This window comes from Gigantopelta aegis, chromosome 11 (assembly GCF_016097555.1).
Source record: "Gigantopelta aegis isolate Gae_Host chromosome 11, Gae_host_genome, whole genome shotgun sequence".
Lineage (NCBI taxonomy): Eukaryota > Metazoa > Mollusca > Gastropoda > Neomphalida > Peltospiridae > Gigantopelta > Gigantopelta aegis.
Genome location: NC_054709.1, coordinates 451253 through 475092, shown reverse-complemented (window position 1 = coordinate 475092; position 23840 = coordinate 451253).

Below are 23840 nucleotides of genomic sequence, written 5' to 3'. Positions count from 1 at the left end.
GGCTATTGGAAAAAGAAAAAAGTGTTTTATTTAACGACGCACTCAACACATTTTATTTACGGTTATATGGCGTCAGACATATGGTTCAGGACCACACAGAGTTTGAGAGGAAACCCGCTGTCGCCATTACATGGGCTACTCTTCCGATTGGCAGCAAGGGATCTTTTATTTGCGCTTCCCACAGACAGGATAGCACAAACCATGGCCTTTGTTGAACCAGTTATGGATCACTGGTCGGTGCAAGTGGTTTACACCTACCCATTGAGCCTTGCGGAGCACTCACTCAGGGTTTGGAGTCGGTATCTGGATTAAAAATCCCATGCCTCGACTGGGATCTGAACCCAGTACCTACCAGCCTGTAGGAATGATGGCCTGCCACGATGCCACCGAGGCCGGTCATCGGCTATTGGATGCCAAACATTTGGTAATTGTTTGTTTAACGACATCACTGGAGCACATTGATTAATTAATCATTGGCTAATGGATGTCAAACATTTGGTAATTGTTTGTTTAACGACATCACTGGAGCACATTGATTAATTAATCATTGGCTATTGGATGTCAAACATTTGGTAATTGTTTGTTTAACGACATCACTGGAGCACATTGATTAATTAATCATTGGCTAATGGATGTCAAACATTTGGTAATTGTTTGTTTAACGACATCACTGGAGCACATTGATTAATTAATCATTGGCTATTGGATGTCAAACATTTGGTAATTCTAACTTGTATTCATCACAGGAAACATGCTACATTTGTCCTAATGCAGCAAGGGATCTTTTATATGCACTTTCCCACAGACAGGAAAGCACATACCATGGCCTTTGTCCAGTTGTGGTGCACTGGTTGGAAGCGGAAAAAAAAACAATCAGCAGAATGGATCCACTGAGGTGGTTTGATCCTGCAACACCAGCACGTCAACCCAGTACCTACCAGCTTGTTGACCGATGGCCTAACCACGATGCCACCGAGGCCGGTTATACTTGTAGAATGCAGAAAGTTAATTGTTTTCATTGAAAAGTTTGCTTTCTGACTGTCCTGTTTATATATTCAGTATAGCATTCAGTAAGTCACATTTAGGTATAAAAAAGAAAAAGTTTGTTTTGTTTAACAACACCACTAGAGCACATTGATTTATTAATCACCGGCTATTGCATGTCAAACATATGGTCATTTTGACAATCACAGAGAGGAAACCCGCAATTTTTTTTTATTAGTAGCAAGGGATCTTTTATATGCACCATACCTCAGACAGGATAACACATACCACAGCCTTTGATATACCAGTCGTGGTACACTGGTTCAAATGAGAAATAGCCCAATGGGCCTACTGATGGGGATTGATCCTAGACTGACCGTGCATCAGGTGTGCACTTTACCACTGGGTTACGTCCCACCTCACATGTAGGTATATATACAAACAATTATACATCATGAAAAATGCATTTGAAAAGTCTTCCATTTACTGATGAATGGTACTTCTTGAATGACACTGGCCTCGGTGGCGTTGTGGTAGGCCATCGGTCTACAGGCTGGTAGGTACTGGGTTTGGATCCCAATCGAGGCATGGGATTTTTAATCCAGATACTGACTCCATACCCTGAGTGAGTGCTCCGCAAGGCTCAATTGGTAGGTGTAAACCACTTGCACCAACCAGTGATCCATAACTGGTTCAACAAAGGCCATGGTTTGTGCTATCCTGCCTGTGGGAAGCACAAATAAAAGATCCCTTGCTGCTAATCGGAAAGAGTAGCCCATGTAGTGGTGACAGCGGGTTTCCTCTCAAACTCTGTGTGGTTCTTAACCATGTCTGATGCCATATAACCGTAAATAAAATGTGTTGAGTGCATCGTTAAATAAAACATTTCTTTCTTTCTTTCTTGAATGACAATATTGCATTTCAGGACATCTAGTTTTGAACATTTTCCAGGAGAGCTTGTCCTCAAATACCCCTTGAAACTTGGCCACCAGAAGCCCTTGATCTCATTTTCTAATTAGGATTTGTTTTTTTATCCATAACAACCAGTGCCATAGCTGGTATATCCAAGGCTGTGGTATGTGCTGTCCTGTCTATGGGAAACTGCTAATAAAAGATCCCTTGCTGCTAATGGAAAAATGTAGTTGGTTTCCTCTGAAGACTAGGAGTCAGAATTATCAAATGTTTGACATCCAACAATAATGATTAATAAATCAATTAGTTCTAGAGGTGTCGTTAAAACAAAACAAACTTTTTTTCTGAAACAGGTGGTCACCATAGTAACCTGGGTGTGTGACTGTATTGAGAAGCATGTCTGGTTAGTGTGGTTACCGTGACATCGGACGTACCTGGGTGTGTGACTGTAACGAGAAGCATGTCTGGTTAGTGTGGTTACCGTGACATCGGATGTACCTGGGTGTGGAACTATAACGAGAGGCCTGTCTGGTTAGTGTGGTTACCGTGACATTGGATGTACCTGGGTGTAGGACTGTAACGAGAGGCCTCTCTGGTTAGTGTGGTTACCGTGACATCGGATGTACCTGGGTGTGTGACTGTAACGAGAAGCATGTCTGGTTAGTGTGGTTACCGTGACATCGGATGTACCTGGGTGTGGGACTGTAACGAGAGGCCTGTCTGGTTAGTGTGGTTACCGTGACATCGGACGTACCTGGGTGTGGGACTGTAACGAGAGGCCTGTCTGGTTAGTGTGGTTACCGTGACATCGCACGTACCTGGGTGTGGGACTGTAACGAGAGGCATGTCTGGTTAGTGTGGTTACCGTGACATCGGACGTACCTGGCTGTGTGACTGTAACGAGAGGCTTGTCTGGTAAGTGTGGTTTCCGCAACATCGGACGTACCTGGCTGTGTGACTGTAACGAGAGGCGTGTCTGGTTAGTGTGGTTTCCGCAACATCAGACGTACCTGGGTGTGTGACTGTAATGAGAGGCATGTCTAGAGTGAGATCAAAACACTTGACCTCTGACATTGCATATATTGTTGAAGTAGGTCATGAGTATTTCAGAGAGTTGTATCAATTTAATTCTTTCTTCATTCCTTTGTTTCTTTTTTTAATTTATTTCTTCCATTTTTCTTTTCTTTTAGATTTTTCTTTATATTTTCTTTCTTTCTGCCTTCCTTGCTTTATTCCTACCAACATTTGTTTACATTGTCTTTACTTTGATGCTCTGTGGCTGATATATTTTCATTAATTGATTTGTTCGTCCGTTCATTCGTTCGTTCATTCATTCGTTCATTCGTTCATTCATTCATTCATTCATTCATTCATTCATTCATTCAATCATTCATTCATTCATTCAATCATTCAATCAATCATTCATTCGTTCATTCGTTCATTCATTCATTCATTCATTCATTCATTCAATAATTCATTCATTCATTCATTCAATCATTCAATCATTCATTCAATCATTCAATCATTCATTCATTCATTTATATGACAGTGTCTTATATCCTTGTTTTAATTTTTTTCAGACTTCTTCCTCTTTATTTGTTCTATTAGAACTTTTCTTTCCTTCATTCTGTTTCCTTATTTATTTATTTATTTATTTTATTTATTTATTTATTTATTTATTTATTTATTTATTAATATTGTTATTTATTTGTTTTATTATTATTATTTTAATTTATTTATTTGATATTATAGTTATTACTTTCTAACTGTGACAGCATTAACATTTGATTTAAAAGTTTTGCATTCAGATCAGTTTCTCACAAACTGTAAGTCGTAGGTCAATGAAACTTGGTTTGTAGTTGCACCTGTGGATGTTCATCACAGTGCACTAAAAACAATTATAGGCAAGACATCTAATACTGCAGAATTCTTGTTTGTTTGTTTATTAGTGCCCTACCGTTCCACCTGGAGGGGACTACAGGTTTTATCTATAGCATTCTGTCTGTCTGTTCGTCCATCCGTTCGTTCGTCCATCCATCTGTCCATCCATCCATCATAGTTTTCTGGATATTTTTTACAATGCCTCAAGATATTGAATTTTTTGTATAGCATTAAATTGTACATTTACAGATCAAGTTTGACTTTCATGGTGATTTACCCATTGTTACTGCCTTTGAGACACAAAAATTTGTTTGACCTGGTAGGGAACATGTATTGCTTTGACAGTACTCACAGAATACTTGTCTATTTATTTATTTTTATATGACAAATATTATCTTTGTTTTGCTTTTCCATTCAAAACAAACTTCTTCTTTTTTTCTTCTTTTTTTTGTCGACAACATTTCTGGATAACACCAATCAATTTCAATTAAGTTAAAACTGAGCATTTAGAAAATTGCTGTAAGTAATTGGTTTGATGTTCAAATGGTTGTTATCATGTTGTTACTGTTGTTTACCACTCTAGGGAAATACTCGGTGTTCCCAATGTGACCTCTAGTGTGACATTTACAACCAGCAATCAAGTCTTCAAAGATGAAATCACTTACAGTTTGCCAAACAGTCTCCAGTTCCATGTGGGTCACGCTGTGGTGTTTAAGTGCCAGTTTCCTATAGGGCTTGATCAGGTGGTCCTTAATTAAGCCAAGGGCTTTAAAGGTCCTCTGTCAAAATTAAAACTACAATATTTTGTTATTTTCAACAGTTCCTCCACGAGTCCAAAATATTGAACATGAGAACTTGACTAGGACCAATGTGCTCTAGTAGTGTTGTTAAACAAAACAAACATTAGTAGCAGAAATAGCTCAGTAGTACTAGAGTACTCGCTTGACAGAGTGAGATGTTGTATCGATCAATCTCAGTAGTACTAGAGTACTCGCTTGACAGAGTGAGATGTTGTATCGATCAATCTCAGTAGTACTAGAGTACTCGCTTGACAGAGTGAGATGTTGTATCGATCAATCTCAGTAGTACTAGAGTACTCGCTTGACAGAGTAAGATGTTGTATCGATCAATCTCAGTAGTACTAGAGTACTCACTTGACAGAGTGAGATGTATTGATCAATCTCAGTAGTACTAGAGTACTCACTTGACAGAGTAAGATGTATCGATCAATCTCAGTAGTACTAGAGTACTCGCTTGACAGAGTGAGATGTTGTATCAATCAATCTCAGTAGTACTAGAGTACTCGCTTGACAGAGTGAGATGTTGTATCGATCAATCTCAGTAGTACTAGAGTACTCACTTGACAGAGTAAGATGTATTGATCAATCTCAGTAGTACTAGAGTACTCACTTGACAGAGTAAGATGTTGTATCGATCAATCTCAGTAGTACTAGAGTACTCACTTGACAGAGTGAGATGTTGTATCAATCAATCTCAGTAGTACTAGAGTACTCACTTGACAGAGTGAGATGTTGTATCGATCAATCTCAGTAGTACTAGAGTACTCACTTGACAGAGTAAGATGTATTGATCAATCTCAGTAGTACTAGAGTACTCACTTGACAGAGTAAGATGTTGTATCGATCAATCTCAGTAGTACTAGAGTACTCGCTTGACAGAGTGAGATGTATCGATCAATCTCAGTAGTACTAGAGTACTCACTTGACAGAGTAAGATGTATCAATCAATCTCAGTAGTACTAGAGTACTCGCTTGACAGAGTGAGATGTTGTTTCAATCAATCTCAGTAGTACTAGAGTACTCGCTTGACAGAGTGAGATGTTGTATCAATCAATCTCAGTAGTACTAGAGTACTCGCTTGACAGAGTGAGATGTTGTATCGATCAATCTCAGTAGTACTAGAGTACTCACTTGACAGAGTAAGATGTTGTATCGATCAATCTCAGTAGTACTAGAGTACTCGCTTGACAGAGTAAGATGTTGTATCGATCAATCTCAGTAGTACTAGAGTACTCACTTGACAGAGTGAGATGTATTGATCAATCTCAGTAGTACTAGAGTACTCACTTGACAGAGTAAGATGTATCGATCAATCTCAGTAGTACTAGAGTACTCGCTTGACAGAGTGAGATGTTGTATCAATCAATCTCAGTAGTACTAGAGTACTCGCTTGACAGAGTGAGATGTTGTATCGATCAATCTCAGTAGTACTAGAGTACTCACTTGACAGAGTAAGATGTATTGATCAATCTCAGTAGTACTAGAGTACTCACATGACAGAGTAAGATGTTGTATCGATCAATCTCAGTAGTACTAGAGTACTCACTTGACAGAGCGAGATGTTGTATCAATCAATCTCAGTAGTACTAGAGTACTCACTTGACAGAGTGAGATGTTGTATCGATCAATCTCAGTAGTACTAGAGTACTCGCTTGACAGAGTGAGATGTTGTTTCAATCAATCTCAGTAGTACTAGAGTACTCGCTTGACAGAGTGAGATGTTGTATCAATCAATCTCAGTAGTACTAGAGTACTCGCTTGACAGAGTGAGATGTTGTATCGATCAATCTCAGTAGTACTAGAGTACTCACTTGACAGAGTAAGATGTTGTATCGATCAATCTCAGTAGTACTAGAGTACTCGCTTGACAGAGTGAGATGTATCGATCAATCTCAGTAGTACTAGAGTACTCACTTGACAGAGTAAGATGTATCAATCAATCTCAGTAGTACTAGAGTACTCGCTTGACAGAGTAAGATGTTGTTTCAATCAATCTCAGTAGTACTAGAGTACTCGCTTGACAGAGTGAGATGTTGTATCAATCAATCTCAGTAGTACTAGAGTACTCGCTTGACAGAGTGAGATGTTGTATCGATCAATCTCAGTAGTACTAGAGTACTCGCTTGACAGAGTGAGATGTTGTATCGATCAATCTCAGTAGTACTAGAGTACTCGCTTGACAGAGTGAGATGTTGTATCGATCAATCTCAGTAGTACTAGAGTACTCACTTGACAAAGTAAGATGTATTGATCAATCTCAGTAGTACTAGAGTACTCGCTTGACAGAACGAAACTTTAAAAAAACCGTATTCCAATATATATCTAAAACATACTCTGCATATTATGTAGAGAATAATTAATTAATGATGTGGTTTATTGGCCTGAACAGAATAAAGCCAATATCCTACATCATTAACTAGTTATTATTTTTATCTTGCAATCCATAAAAATTAAGTGAAAAAGCTATTATTTCTGTTATTTCAGCTACATTATACAATGACCTAGAGGCCAACTGAGTGATTTTGTACTCTATCTATACACGTGACGTGATAATCTGCTAGTATACATTTATTATTTCTGTTACATTGTATGATGACCTAGAGGTCAACTGAGTGATTTTGTACTCTATCTATACATGTGACGTGATAATCTGCTAGTATACATTTATTATTTCTGTTACATTGTATGATGACCTAGAGGTCAACTGAGTGATTTTGTACTCTATCTATACATGTGATGTGATAATCTGCTAGTATACACTTATGACTTTGGTTTAATCAGTCAGCATAATCAGCCAATTGAAGCAGTGCTTGCAGGATAAAGTGGATATCCTATGATATTGACTAGTTGTTATATATAGATATATACATGACTAGTGGCGTTCATTGACTAGTTATTATATATATAGATATATACATGACTGACAATGTTCATTGACTAGTTATTATATATATATAGATATATACATGACTGGCGGTGTTCATTGACTAGTTATTATATATATAGATATATACATGACTGGCAGTGTTCATTGACTAGTTATTATATATATAGATATATACATGACTGACAATGTTCATTGACTAGTTATTATATATATAGATATATACATGACTAGTGGCGTTCATTGACTAGTTATTATATATATAGATATATACATGAGTGGCGGCATTCATTGACTAGTTATTATATATAGATATATACATGACTAGTGGCGTTCATTGACTAGTTATTATATATATAGATATATACATGACTGACAATGTTCATTGACTAGTTATTATATATATAGATATATACATGAGTGGCGGCATTCATTGACTAGTTATTATATATAGATATATACATGACTAGTGGCGTTCATTGACTAGTTATTATATATATAGATATATACATGACTGACAATGTTCATTGACTAGTTATTATATATATATAGATATATACATGACTGGCGGTGTTCATTGACTAGTTATTATATATATAGATATATACATGACTGGCAGTGTTCATTGACTAGTTATTATATATATAGATATATACATGACTGGCGGTGTTCATTGACTAGTTATTATATATATAGATATATACATGACTGACAGTGTTCATTGACTAGTTATTATATATATAGATATATACATGACTGGCGATGTTCATTGACTAGTTATTATATATATATATATACATGACTGGTGATGTTCATTGACTAGTTATTATATATATAGATATATACATGACTGGCGGTGTTCATTGACTAGTTATTATATATATAGATATATACATGACTGACAGTGTTCATTGACTAGTTATTATATATAGATATATACATGACTGACAGTGTTCATTGACTAGTTATTATATATATAGATATATACATGACTGGCGGTGTTCATTGACTAGTTATTATATATATAGATATATACATGACTGGCGGTGTTCATTGACTAGTTATTATATAGATATATATATGAGTGGCGGTGTTCATTGACTAGTTATTATATATATAGATATATACATGACTGACAGTGTTCATTGACTAGTTATTATATATATAGATATATACATGACTGACAGTGTTCATTGATTAGTTATTATATATATAGATATATACATGACTGGCGGTGTTCATTGACTAGTTATTATATATATAGATATATACATGACTGGCGGTGTTCATTGACTAGTTATTATATATATAGATATATACATGAGTGGCGGCATTCATTGACTAGTTATTATATATAGATATATACATGACTGGCGGTGTTCATTGACTAGTTATTATATATGGATATATACATGACTGGCGGTGTTCATTGACTAGTTATTATATATAGATATATACATGACTGGCGGTGTTCATTGACTAGTTATTATATATATAGATATATACATGAGTGGCGACATTCATTGACTAGTTATTATATATAGATATATACATGACTGGCGGTGTTCATTGACTAGTTATTATATATATAGATATATACATGACTGGCGGTGTTCATTGACTAGTTATTATATATATAGATATATACATGACTGGCAGTGTTCATTGACTAGTTATTATATATATAGATATATACATGACTGGCGGTGTTCATTGACTAGTTATTATATAGATATATATATGAGTGGTGGTGTTCATTGACTAGTTATTATATATATAGATATATACATGAGTGACAGTGTTCATTGACTAGTTATTATATATATAGATATATACATGACTGACAGTGTTCATTGATTAGTTATTATATATATAGATATATACATGACTGGCGGTGTTCATTGATTAGTTATTATATATATAGATATATACATGACTGGCGGTGTTCATTGACTAGTTATTATATATATAGATATATACATGAGTGGCGGCATTCATTGACTAGTTATTATATATAGATATATACATGACTGGCGGTGTTCATTGACTAGTTATTATATATGGATATATACATGACTAGCGGCATTCATTGACTAGTTATTATATATATAGTTATATACATGACTGGTGGTGTTCATTGACTAGTTATTATATATATAGTTATATACATGACTGGTGGTGTTTATTGACTAGTTATTATATATATAGATATATACATGACTAGTGGCGTTCATTGACTAGTTATTATATATAGATATATACATTACTGGTGGTGTTTATTGACTAGTTATTATATATATATTGATATATACATGACTGGTGGTGTTTATTGACTAGTTATTATATATAGATATATATACATGACTGGCGGTGTTTCACTCTGAGATACCTGTTATATCACCTATCCCCGTGCTTTGTGGTAAATCACTTGGAGCTAATCATAGATAATTCTGGCAGGTAATTTCCCGTAATTCAATCAAAGACACTTGGATGAACATGCACAATTCCGCCCAGAATGTGCGAGGATTTTAACTCGGAGTGATTTAGCATGACTCCCAGGTGTTGACCGTGAATCCTGTGTGCCTGTTCACGTGCACCGTATCCACATGTGCAGAATTCATCATAACCAGCCTTAGTGGTGGTGTGGTTAAGGCATCAGATATAAGGCTGATAGGTATTAGGTTCACAGCCCATTACCGCCTCCCACCCAAAGCAAGTTTTAACGGCTCAGTGGGTATGTGTAAGACCAATACACTCTCTTCAATCTCACTAACCAGTAACAACTAACCCACTGTCCTGGAGCAAGTTTTAACGGCTCAGTGGGTATGTGTAAGACCAATACACTCTCTTCAATCTCACTAACCACTAACAACTAACCCACTGTCCTGGAGCAAGTTTTAACGGCTCAGTGGGTATGTGTAAGACCAATACACTCTCTTCAATCTCACTAACCACTAACAACTAACCCACTGTCCTGGAGCAAGTTTTAACGGCTCAGTGGGTATGTGTAAGACCAATACACCCTCTTCAATCTCACTAACCACTAACAACTAACCCACTGTCCTGGAGCAAGTTTTAACGGCTCAGTGGGTATGTGTAAGACCAATACACTCTCTTCAATCTCACTAACCACTAACAACTAACCCACTGTCCTGGAGCAAGTTTTAACGGCTCAGTGGGTATGTGTAAGACCAATACACCCTCTTCAATCTCACTAACCACTAACAACTAACCCACTGTCCTGGAGCAAGTTTTAACGGCTCAGTGGGTATGTGTAAGACCAATACACTCTCTTCAATCTCACTAACCACTAACAACTAACCCACTGTCCTGGAGCAAGTTTTAACGGCTCAGTGGGTATGTGTAAGACCAATACACTCTCTTCAATCTCACTAACCACTAACAACTAACCCACTTTTCTGGAGCAAGTTTTAACGGCTCAGTGGGTATGTGTAAGACCAATACACTCTCTTCAATCTCACTAACCACTAACAACTAACCCACTTTTCTGGACAGACAGCCCATATAGCTGAGGTGTGTGTCCAGAACAGCATGCTTGAACCGTAATTGGATACAAGCATCCCCGTCTGTAGGTCACATTGGACTATTTCTTGATGCAGAGTCTGTATGGGATCGATCCCCATCTGTAGGTCACATTGGACTATTTCTTGATGCAGAGTCCGTATGGGATCGATCCCCATCTGTAGGTCACATTGGACTATTTCTTAATGCAGATTCCGTATGGGATTGATCCCCGTCTGTAGGTCACATTGGACTATTTCTTGATGCAGAGTCCGTACGGGATCAATCCCCGTCTGTAGGTCACACTGAGCTATTTCTTGATGCAGAGTCTGTATGGGATCAATCCCTGTCTGTAGGTCACATTGGACTATTTCTTGATGCAGAGTCAGTATGGGATCAATCCCCGTCTGTAGGTCACATTGGACTATTTCTTGATGCAGAGTCTGTATGGGATCGATCCCCATCTGTAGGTCACATTGGACTATTTCTTGATGCAGAGTCCGTATGGGATTGATCCCCGTCTGTAGGTCACATTGGACTATTTCTTGATGCAGAGTCCGTATGGGATAAATCCCTGTCTGTGGGTCACATTGAGCTATTTCTTGATGCAGAGTCCGTATGGGATCAATTCCCGTCTGTAGGTCACATTGGACTATTTCTTGATGCAGAGTCTGTATGGGATCGATCCCCATCTGTAGGTCACATTGGACTATTTCTTGATGCAGAGTCTGGACCCCATCTGTAGGTCACATTGGACTATTTCTTGATGCAGAGTCCGTATCTGTAGGTCACATTGGACTATTTCTTGATGCAGAGTCTGTATGGGATCACCCCGTCTGTGGTCACATTGGACTATTTCTTGATGCAGAGTCCGTATGGGATCGATCCCCGTCTGTAGGTCACATTGAGCTATTTCTTGATGCAGAGTCTGTATGGGATCAATCCCTGTCTGTAGGTCACATTGGACTATTTCTTGATGCAGAGTCAGTATGGGATCAATCCCCGTCTGTAGGTCACATTGGACTATTTCTTGATGCAGAGTCTGTATGGGATCGATCCCCATCTGTAGGTCACATTGGACTATTTCTTGATGCAGAGTCCGTATGGGATTGATCCCCGTCTGTAGGTCACATTGGACTATTTCTTGATGCAGAGTCCGTATGGGATCAATCCCTGTCTGTGGGTCACATTGAGCTATTTCTTGATGCAGAGTCCGTATGGGATCGATCCCCGTCTGTGGGCACATTGGACTATTTCTCATTTTAGCCATGACTGCTATATCAAAGACTGGTATGTGTTGTCCTGTCTGTGGGATGATGCATATAAAAGAACCCTTGCTGCTAATCAAAAAGAGTAGCCCATGAAGTGGCGATAGCGGGTTTCCTCTGTCAATATCTGTGAGGTCCTTAACCATATGTCTGACACCATATGACTGTAAATAAAATATGTTGAGTGCATCATTAAATAATGCATTTCTTTCTGTGTGGTCCTTATAGGTAGTACTGAATAACCAACTAACTTCTGCCTGGGTCAAAGTTTGAGGTGCACCAAACTTTTGATAGAGAAGTTAACACTAGAAGTCCTGTGATTGGTTATAAATGTGAGTGTGTTGGTTGTGAAACAAATTGTTTCATCTGGGTAAAAGATGCATGGCATTTTATTTCATCTAGTACCACTGTGTCAAGTAGCCTTGTGCTTGAAACATGTATGGGGTACCTGTAAAAAAAGGTACAACAATTTTGTGTGGAAATAAGGTAGTTGTAGACACTACCTATTATATCTGAAATTGACCCCCAATTTTTTCTGATTCACTTTAAGGGTGAGGGTGGTAGTATTTATATCCATGGCGTTTATGTCAATTGATACGCTGCAGGTAGGAGTTTTAGCCACATATACTGATGGAAAGAAATAAGGGAACACACCAAATTGTAGACCAAATTTAATTCACAACTAGTGTAGTAATGTCTGTATTTCATACCAAGTTGTAATGTGGGATTGAATGTCTGTAGTGTTGAATGTGCTGCCTATATGTTCCCAGTCAACTTCTGACAATATGAATTGATTTTTTATTCAGTCATTATTTCCTGTTGCTATCTGTGTGATCCTTTATTTAATTCCATCAGTATATGTTACTGTTGTCATCTATGGGATTTAATTTGGTGGTACACACCCTTAACCATATGTCTGGTACCATATAACTGTAATTATATTAAAATGTGTTGAGTGCGTCATTGAAAAATTTGTTCCTGCTTTTACATTACATAGTCCGATCAACAGAAGTGTTAGTTCAGAGTTTGTACGACAATCATATAATACTGTTTATATAATTACAGCCACGGTTGATGACGGGTCTATATTATAGTTTATATACTTAAGTCCCTGGTTGATGAAGGATCTGTATTATAGTTTATATAATTAAGTCACTGGTTGATGAAGGATCTGTATTATAGTTTATATACTTAAGTCACTGGTTGATGAAGGGTCTATATTGTAGTTTATATACTTAAGTCACTGGTTGATGAAGGGTCCATATTGTAGTTTATATACTTAAGTCCCTGGTTGATGAAGGGTCTGTATTATAGTTTATATACTTAAGTCCCTGGTTGATGAAGGGTCTGTATTATAGTTTATATACTTAAGTCCCTGGTTGATGAAGGGTCTATATTATAGTTTATATACTTAAGTCCCTGGTTGATGAAGGGTCTATATTATAGTTTATATAATTAAGTCACTGGTTGATGAAGGGTCTATATTATAGTTTATATAATTAAGTCACTGGTTGATGAAGGGTCTGTATTATAGTTTATATACTTAAGTCCCTGGTTGATGAAGGGTCTATATTATAGTTTATATACTTAAGTCACTGGTTGATGAAGGATCTGTATTATAGTTTATATACTTAAGTCACTGGTTGATGAAGGATCTGTATTATAGTTTATATAATTAAGTCACTGGTTGATGAAGGATCTGTATTATAGTTTATATAATTAAGTCACTGGTTGATGAAGGATCTGTATTATAGTTTATATACTTAAGTCCCTGGTTGATGAAGGGTCCATATTATAGTTTATATAATTAAGTCCCTGGTTGATGAAGGGTCCATATTATAGTTTATATACTTAAGTCCCTGGTTGATGAAGGGTCCATATTATAGTTTATATAATTAAGTCACTGGTTGATGAAGGGTCTATATTATAGTTTATATACTTAAGTCACTGGTTGATGAAGGATCTGTATTATAGTTTATATAATTAAGTCACTGGTTGATGAAGGATCTGTATTATAGTTTATATAATTAAGTCACTGGTTGATGAAGGATCTGTATTATAGTGTATATACTTAAGTCCCTGGTTGATGAAGGGTCCATATTATAGTTTATATAATTAAGTCCCTGGTTGATGAAGGGTCCATATTATAGTTTATATACTTAAGTCCCTGGTTGATGAAGGGTCCATATTATAGTTTATATACTTAAGTCCCTGGTTGATGAAGGGTCTGTATTATATTTTATATACTTAAGTCCCTGGTAGATGAAGGGTCTATATTATAGTTTATATACTTAAGTCCCTGGTTGATGAAGGGTCTATATTATAGTTTATATACTTAAGTCCCTGGTTGATGAAGGGTCTGTATTATAGTTTATTAACTTAAGTCCCTGGTTGATGAAGGGTCTATATTATAGTTTATATACTTAAGTCCCTGGTTTATGAAGGGTCTGTATTATAGTTTATATACTTAAGTCCCTGGTTGATGAAGGGTCTGTATTATAGTTTATATACTTAAGTCCCTAGTTGATGAAGGGTCTGTATTATAGTTTATATACTTAAGTCCCTGGTTGATGAAGGGTCTGTATTATAGTTTATATACTTAAGTCCCTGGTTGATGAAGGGTCTATATTATAGTTTATATAAATAAGTCCCTGGTTGATGAAGGGTCTCTATTATAGTTTATATATTTAAGTCCCTGGTTGATAAAGGGTCTATATTATAGTTTATATAAATAAGTCCCTGGTTGATGAAGGATCTATATTATAGTTTATATACTTAAGTCCCTGGTTGATGAAGGGTCTATATTATAGTTTATATAATTAAGTCCCTGGTTGATGAAGGGTCTGTATTATAGTTTATATACTTAAGTCCCTGGTTGATGAAGGGTCTGTATTATAGTTTATATACTTAAGTCCCTGGTTGATGAAGGGTCTGTATTATAGTTTATATACTTAAGTCCCTAGTTGATGAAGGGTCTGTATTATAGTTTATACATTAAGTCCCTGGTTGATGAAGGGTCTGTATTATAGTTTATATACTTAAGTCCCTGGTTGATGAAGGGTCTATATTATAGTTTATATACTTAAGTCCCTGGTTGATGAAGGATCTGTATTATAGTTTATATAATTAAGTCCACAGCTGATGAAGGATCTGTATTATAGTTTATATACTTAAGTCCCTGGTTGATGAAGGATCTGTATTACAGTTTATATAATTAAGTCCATGGCTGATGAAGGGTCTATATTATAGTTTATATAAATAAGTCCCTGGTTGATGAAGGATCTGTATTATAGTTTATATAATTAAGTCCACGGCTGATGAAGGGTCTATATTATAGTTTATATACTTAAGTCCCTGGTTGATGAAGGATCTGTATTACAGTTTATATAATTAAGTCCACGGCTGATGAAGGGTCTATATTATAGTTTATATAATTAAGTCCATGGTTGATGAAGGGTCTATATTATAGTTTATATACTTAAGTCCACAGTTGATCATAGGTCTATATTATAGAGGATACCAGTTCTCAGCACATTTCCTTGTCACTGTGGGTCATCTTGCTTGTTGACCTCTGGTGACATTTCGTCTGTCCTGCCCTACAAACCGACACAGCCAATTACCACCTCACTGTGTTACATATAGTCAGCCACTTGGCCTCTAGTGGAGTAGGTAAGCAGCAGAACAGAAACTCAACACTCCAGGCTTTATTGGCCTGTGTCATGCTATATCGGACTGGTAAATGCTGTGGGCTTCATACAGTGTAAAAATCTTTTAATGTCAGCTACTTGGCAGACTGGGAGAATAGCTGAATAGTTTCCTCTAATTGAATTGTTGTACATTATGTCGTTCTGTGTCCAGACCCTGGAACGCCAATTTTGAGAATGCTGAGGTATTTATATGTTTTTTGAAGAATGTTTTTTCTTGTTTTGTTTGGTTTTATGAAAAAAAAAAAAACCCCAACAATTTTTACACCCGGAATAGACAAAGGTTATTGTTTAACTGTGGTGTCATTAAAATTCATTCATTCATTCATTCATTCATTCAATCATTTATTCATTCATTCATTCATTCATTCATTCATTCAATCATTCATTCATTCATTCATTCATTCATTCATTCATTCATTCAATCATTCATTCAATCATTCATTCATTCATTCATTCATTCAATCATTCATTCAATCATTCGTTCGTTCGTTCGTTCTTCGTTCTTTCGTTCGTTCGTTCGTTCGTTCGTTCGTTCGTTCGTTCATTCATTCATTCATTCATTCATTCATTCATTCATTCATTCATTCATTCATTCATTCATTCATTCATTCATTCATTCATTCATTCATTCATTCATTCATTCATTCATTCATTCAATCATTCATTCAATCATTCATTCATTCATTCAATCATTCATTCATTCATTCATTCATTCGATCGATCGATCGTTCGTTCGTTCGTTCGTTCGTTCGTTCGTTCGTTCGTTCGTTCGTTCGTTCGTTCGTTCGTTCGTTCGTTCGTTCGTTCGTTCGTTCGTTCGTTCGTTCGTTCGTTCATTCATTCATTCATTCATTCATTCATTCATTCATTCATTCATTCATTCATTCAATCATTCATTCATTCATTCATTCATTCATTCATTCATTCAATCATTCATTCATTCATTCATTCAATCATTCATTCAATCATTCATTCATTCGTTTTGTTTTCATGCCATTTGAAAGATTTTACCATCATGTTTATGTTTACAAATTGTTTTGTTGTTAGCAGAAAGTTGTTAGTTGTTTTCTGAAGATCTGTACAAGCTGCAGTTTATTGTAATTGAATTGTTCTGTAGAAAATTCTGTGCTGAAAGCCAAATTGGAGAATATTTCTGTTACCTGGTGTTTATGAGGAAATATTTTTTTGTTAATTAGAAGAACTCTGTATGTGACAGTGGTGTTGAGGAACTGATGTTGAGGAACTGATGTATGTTGTTAACCAGAAAGATCTATCTACACTTCTATCAATAAGCATAGAAGTCTTCTTGAGGGGGGGAGAGGGTCAGGCGATCAACTGCCTGCTTCCCAATATTGGAGTAAATGTTCGCCATTGGGCAAAAACAATGGAACAAACATTCCTTTCCTTTCCTAATAGCCACTGATTAAACAATGTGCTGGGGTGTCCTTAAACAAACATTCCTTTCCTTTCCTAATAGCCACTGATTAAACAATGTGCTGGGGTGTCCTTAAACATTCCTTTCCTTTCCTAATAGCCACTGATTAAACAATGTGCTGGGGTGTCCTTAAACAAACATTCCTTTCCTTTCCTAATAGCCACTGATTAAACAATGTGCTGGGGTGTCCTTAAACAAACATTCCTTTCCTTTCCTAATAGCCACTGATTAAACAATGTGCTGGGGTGTCATTAAACAAACATTCCTTTCCTTTCCTAATAGCCACTGATTAAACAATGTGCTGGGGTGTCTTTAAACAAACATTCCTTTATTTTCCTAATAGCCACTGATTAAACAATGTGCTGGGGTGGCATCAAACAAACATTCCTTTCCTTTCCTAATAGTGACTGATTAAACAATGTGCTGGGGTGTCATTTCACAAACATTCCTTTCCTTTCCTACATATTGTCAGACATCGTCTCTGTGTGAAGGGACAGTGTGTGTGTTACATATTGTCAGACATCTCTCTGTGTGAAGAGACAGAGTGTGTGTTACATATTTTCAGACATCTCTCTGTGTGAAGGGACAGTGTGTGTGTTACATATTGTCAGACATCTCTCTGTGTGAAGGGACAGTGTGTGTGTTACATATTGTCAGACATCTCTCTGTGTGAAGGGACAATGTGTGTGTTACATATTGTCAGACATCTCTCTGTGTGAAGGGACAGTGTGTGCGTTACATATTGTCAGACATCTCTCTGTGTGAAGGGACAGTGTGTGTGTTACATATTGTCAGACATCTCTGTGGGAAAGGACAGTGTGTGTGTGTTACATATTGTCAGACATCTCTCTGTAAGAAGGGACAGTGTGTGTTACATATTGTCAGACATCTCTCTGTAGGAAGGGACAGTGTGTGTGTTACATATTGTCAGACATCTCTCTGTGTGAAGAGACAGAGTGTGTGTTACATATTTTCAGACATCGTCTCTGTGCGAAGGGACAGTGTGTGTGTTACATATTGTCAGACATCGTCTCTGTGAGAAGGGACAGTATGTGTGTGTTACATATTTTCAGACATCTCTTTGTGTGACAGGACAGTGTGTGTGTTACATATTGTCAGACATCTCTCTGTGTGAAGGGACAGTGTGTGTGTTACATATTTTCAGACATCGTCTCTGTGTGAAGGGACAGTGTGTGTGTTACATATTGTCAGACATCGTCTCTGTGAGAAGGGACAGTATGTGTGTGTTACATATTGTCAGACATCGTCTCTGTGTGAAGGGACAGTGTGTGTGTTACATATTGTCAGACATCGTCTCTGTGAGAAGGGACAGTGTGTGTGTTACATATTGTCAGACATCTCTCTGTAAGAAGGGACAGTGTGTGTTACATATTGTCAGACATCTCTCTGTAGGAAGGGACAGTGTGTGTGTGTTACATATTGTCAGACATCGTCTCTGTGAGAAGGGACAGTGTGTGTGTTACTTATTGTCAGACATCTCTGTGGGACAGGACAGTGTGTGTGTTACATATTGTCAAATATCTCTCTGTGTGAAGGGACAGTGTGTGTGTTACATATTGTCAGACATCTCTCTGTGTGAAGGGACAGTGTGTGTGTTACATATTGTCAGACATCTCTCTGTGTGAAGAGACAGAGTGTGTGTTACATATTTTCAGACATCTCTCTGTGTGACAGGACATTGTGTTTTACATATTGTCAGACATCTCTCTGTGTGAAGGGACAGTGTGTGTGTGTGTGTGTTACATATTGTCAGACATCTCTCTGTGTGAAGGGACAGTGTGTGTGTTACATATTGTCAGACATCTCTCTGTGTGAAGGGACAGTGTGTGTGTTACATATTGTCAGACATCTCTGTGTGAAGGGACAGTGTGTGTGTTACATATTTTCAGACATCGTCTCTGTGGGAAGGGACAGTGTGTGTGTTACATGTTGTCAGACATCTCTCTGTGTGAAGGGACAGTGTGTGTGTTACATATTGTCAGACATCTCTCTGTGTGAAGGGACAGTGTGTGTGTTACATATTGTCAGACATCTCTGTGTGAAGGGACAGTGTGTGTGTTACATATTTTCAGACATCGTCTCTGTGGGAAGGGACAGTGTGTGTGTTACATGTTGTCAGACATCTCTCTGTGTGAAGAGACAGAGTGTGTGTTACATATTGTCAGACATCTCTCTGTGTGATAGGACAGTGTGTGTGTTACATATTTTCAGACATCGTCTCTGTGTGAAGGGACAGTGTGTGTGTTACATATTGTCAGACATCGTCTCTGTGAGAAGGGACAGTATGTGTGTGTTACATATTGTCAGACATCGTCTCTGTGTAAAGGCACAGTGTGTGTGTTACATATTTTCAGACATCGTCTCTGTGAGAAGGGACAGTGTGTGTTACATTTTGTCAGACATCGTCTCTGTGTGAAGGGACAGTGTGTGTGATACATATTGTCAGACATCTCTCTGTGTGAAGGGACAGTGTGTGTGTTACATATTGTCAGACATCGTCTCTGTGGGAAGGGACAGTGTGTGTGTTACATATTGTCAGACATCTCTCTGTGTGAAGGGACAGTGTGTGTGTGTTACATATTGTCAGACATCGTCTCTATGGGAAGGGACAGTGTGTGTTACATATTGTCAGACATCTCTCTGTGTGAAGGGACAGTGTGTGTTACATATTGTCAGACATCGTCTCTGTGTGAAGGGACAGTGTGTGTGTTACATATTTTCAGACATCTCTCTGTGTGAAGGGACAGTGTGTGTGTTACATATTGTCAGACATCTCTCTGTGTGAAGGGACAGTGTGTAGGTGTGTTACATATTGTCAGACATCTCTCTGTGTGAAGGGACAGTGTGTGTGTTACATATTATCAGACATCTCTGTGTGAAGGGACAGTGTGTGTGTTACATATTGTCAGACATCTCTCTGTGTGACAGGACAGTGTGTGTGTTACATATTGTCAGTCATCTCTCTGTGTGAAGGGACAGTGTGTGTGTTACATATTTTCAGACATCGTCTCTGTGGGAAGGGACAGTGTGTGTGTTACATATTGTCAGACATCTCTCTGTGTGAAGAGACAGAGTGTGTGTTACATATTGTCAGACATCTCTCTGTGTGATAGGACAATGTGTGTGTTACATATTTTCAGACATCGTCTCTGTGTGAAGGGACAGTGTGTGTGTTACATATTGTCAGACATCTCTCTGTGTGAAGGGACAGTGTGTGTTACATATTGTCAGACATCGTCTCTGTGTGAAGGGACAGTGTGTGTGTTACATATTTTCAGACATCTCTCTGTGTGAAGGGACAGTGTGTATGTGTGTTACATATTGTCAGACATCTCTCTGTGTGAAGGGACAGTGTGTGTGTTACATATTATCAGACATCTCTCTGTGTGAAGGGACAGTGTGTATGTGTGTTACATATTGTCAGACATCTCTCTGTGTGATAGGACAGTGTGTGTGTTACATATTTTCAGACATCGTCTCTGTGTGAAGGGACAGTGTGTGTGTTACATATTGTCAGACATCTCTCTGTGTGAAGAGACAGAGTGTGTGTTACATATTGTCAGACATCTCTCTGTGTAATAGGACAGTGTGTGTGTTACATATTTTCAGACATCGTCTCTGTGTGAAGGGACAGTATGTGTGTGTTACATATTGTCAGACATCATCTCTGTGTAAAGGGACAGTGTGTGTGTTACATATGTTCAGACATCATCTCTGTGAGAAGGGACAGTGTGTGTGTTACATATTGTCAGACATCGTCTCTGTGTGAAGGGACAGTGTGTGTGTTACATATTGTCAGACATCTCTCTGTGTGAAGGGACAGTGTGTGTGTTACATATTGTCAGACATCTCTCTGTGTGAAGGGACAGTGTGTGTGTTACATATTGTCAGACATCGTCTCTGTGGGAAGGGACAGTGTGTGTGTTACATATTGTCAGACATCTCTCTGTGTGAAGGGACAGTGTGTGTGTGTTACATATTGTCAGACATCGTCTCTGTGGGAAGGGACAGTGTGTGTTACATATTGTCAGACATCTCTCTGTGTGAAGGGAGAGTGTGTGTTACATATTGTCAGACATCGTCTCTGTGGGAAGGGACAGTGTGTGTGTTACATATTGTCAGACATCGTCTCTGTGGGAAGGGACAGTGTGTGTGTTACATATTGTCAGACATCGTCTCTGTGTGAAGGTACAGTGTGTGTGTTACATATTGTCAGACATCGTCTCTGTGGGAAGGGACAGTGTGTGTGTTACATATTGTCAGACATCTCTCTGTGTGAAGGGACAGTGTGTGTGTTACATATTGTCAGACATCTCTCTGTGTGAAGGGACAGTGTGTGTGTGTTACATATTTTCAGACATCTCTCTGTGTGACAGGACAGTGTGTGTGTTACATATTGTCAGACATCTCTCTGTGTGAAGGGACAGTGTGTGTGTTACATATTTTCAGACATCGTCTCTGTGGGAAGGGACAGTGTGTGTGTTACATATTGTCAGACATCTCTCTGTGTGAAGAGACAGAGTGTGTGTTACATATTGTCAGACATCTCTCTGTGTAATAGGACAGTGTGTGTGTTACATATTTTCAGACATCGTCTCTGTGTGAAGGGACAGTATGTGTGTGTTACATATTGTCAGACATCATCTCTGTGTAAAGGGACAGTGTGTGTGTTACATATGTTCAGACATCATCTCTGTGAGAAGGGACAGTGTGTGTGTTACATATTGTCAGACATCGTCTCTGTGTGAAGGGACAGTGTGTGTGTTACATATTGTCAGACATCTCTCTGTGTGAAGGGACAGTGTGTGTGTTACATATTGTCAGACATCTCTCTGTGTGAAGGGACAGTGTGTGTGTTACATATTGTCAGACATCGTCTCTGTGGGAAGGGACAGTGTGTGTGTTACATATTGTCAGACATCTCTCTGTGTGAAGGGACAGTGTGTGTGTGTTACATATTGTCAGACATCGTCTCTGTGGGAAGGGACAGTGTGTGTTACATATTGTCAGACATCTCTCTGTGTGAAGGGAGAGTGTGTGTTACATATTGTCAGACATCGTCTCTGTGGGAAGGGACAGTGTGTGTGTTACATATTGTCAGACATCGTCTCTGTGGGAAGGGACAGTGTGTGTGTTACATATTGTCAGACATCGTCTCTGTGTGAAGGTACAGTGTGTGTGTTACATATTGTCAGACATCGTCTCTGTGGGAAGGGACAGTGTGTGTGTTACATATTGTCAGACATCTCTCTGTGTGAAGGGACAGTGTGTGTGTTACATATTGTCAGACATCTCTCTGTGTGAAGGGACAGTGTGTGTGTGTTACATATTTTCAGACATCTCTCTGTGTGACAGGACAGTGTGTGTGTTACATATTGTCAGACATCTCTCTGTGTGAAGGGACAGTGTGTGTGTTACATATTTTCAGACATCGTCTCTGTGGGAAGGGACAGTGTGTGTGTTACATATTGTCAGACATCTCTCTGTGTGAAGAGACAGAGTGTGTGTTACATATTGTCAGACATCTCTCTGTGTGATAGGACAGTGTGTGTGTTACATATTTTCAGACATCGTCTCTGTGTGAAGGGACAGTGTGTGTGTTACATATTGTCAGACATCTCTCTGTGTGAAGGGACAGTGTGTGTGTTACATATTGTCAGACATCGTCTCTGTGGGAAGGGACAGTGTGTGTGTTACATATTGTCAGACATCTCTCTGTGTGAAGGGACAGTGTGTGTGTGTTACATATTGTCAGACATCGTCTCTGTGGGAAGGGACAGTGTGTGTTACATATTGTCAGACATCTCTCTGTGTGAAGGGACAGTGTGTGTTACATATTGTCAGACATCATCTCTGTGGGAAGGGACAGTGTGTGTGTTACATATTGTCAGACATCGTCTCTGTGGGAAGGGACAGTGTGTGTGTTACATATTGTCAGACATCGTCTCTGTGTGAAGGGACAGTGTGTGTGTTACATATTGTCAGACATCGTCTCTGTGGGAAGGGACAGTGTGTGTGTTACATATTGTCAGACATCGTCTCTGTATGAAGGGACAGTGTGTGTGTGTTACATATTTTCAGACATCTCTCTGTGTGATGGGGTGAGTTGTTTAAACACAGTTTAACCGGTTGAATGTTCTAAGTAAACAGACTTGTGTGACAATGATGACAATGCCGCGAGGACGTATGTACTCCAAGCTAATTGTTTCTTTTTCAAGTTTAATTCGCACATTTACTTCACAGTGGCCTGACAATAGTCTGGTTGTAATTGTTTTGGGAGTTCCCCTCGTGTCGGCCAAGTGTTACCTGTCTAGCTTTATATATGTACACTTTTTCAGGTTGTGGCAAGTCAGCAGAAATCAAAGGGATTCTAAATCAGATACTTTATGCAAAATGAAACTTAAATAATGTTTGTAGGACAAGATA